Genomic DNA, 685 nt, shown 5'->3' on the forward strand with positions numbered 1-685 from the left:
CCCTTGGCGTCTGAACGCCAGGATTGGGTGGAAATTGGGCGTTTAACGCCAACTTTTCCCCCTTTTCTGGCGTTTGAACGCCAGAACTGGGCAAGGAATGGGCGTTTAACGCCAGCTTTCCTTCCCTTTCTGGCGTTTGAATGCCAATGTCATTCCTCTCTGGGCTCTTACTGTCCTCAGAGGGATTTTGAACAGTAGTTTGGTTGTCCTCTGTCAATTGTTCCTTGTTTGGCTTTTTACTTTTTTGAGCAGTGTTATTCAGTGTCTTCCCACTCCTCAATTGAACTGCTTGACATTCCTCTGTTATCTGTTTAGATATTTGCTGTTTTGCTTGATTCAACTACAGTTCTATGCTCTTGTTAGCAACTTTAGTTTCATGGAGTATTTCTTTAAAGTCTGCTAACTGTTCTGTTATCAGGAGCAATTGTTGATTAAGCTCAATTATCTGTTCTTGAGGACTAGGGTCAGTGACTACTGTCATGACTTCCTCTTTTGGAGAGAACTCATTGCTAGAGTACAAATATTGGTTTCTAGCAACAGTGTCTATAAGCTCTTGAGCTTCTTCAATTGTCTTCCTCATGTGTATAGATCCACCAGCTGAGTGGTCTAAAGACATCTGAGCTTTTTCTGTAAGCCCATAGTAGAAGATGTCTAACTGTACCCACTCTGAAAACATTTCAGAGGG

This window comes from Arachis duranensis, chromosome 6, assembly GCF_000817695.3.
Source record: "Arachis duranensis cultivar V14167 chromosome 6, aradu.V14167.gnm2.J7QH, whole genome shotgun sequence".
NCBI lineage: Eukaryota > Viridiplantae > Streptophyta > Magnoliopsida > Fabales > Fabaceae > Arachis > Arachis duranensis.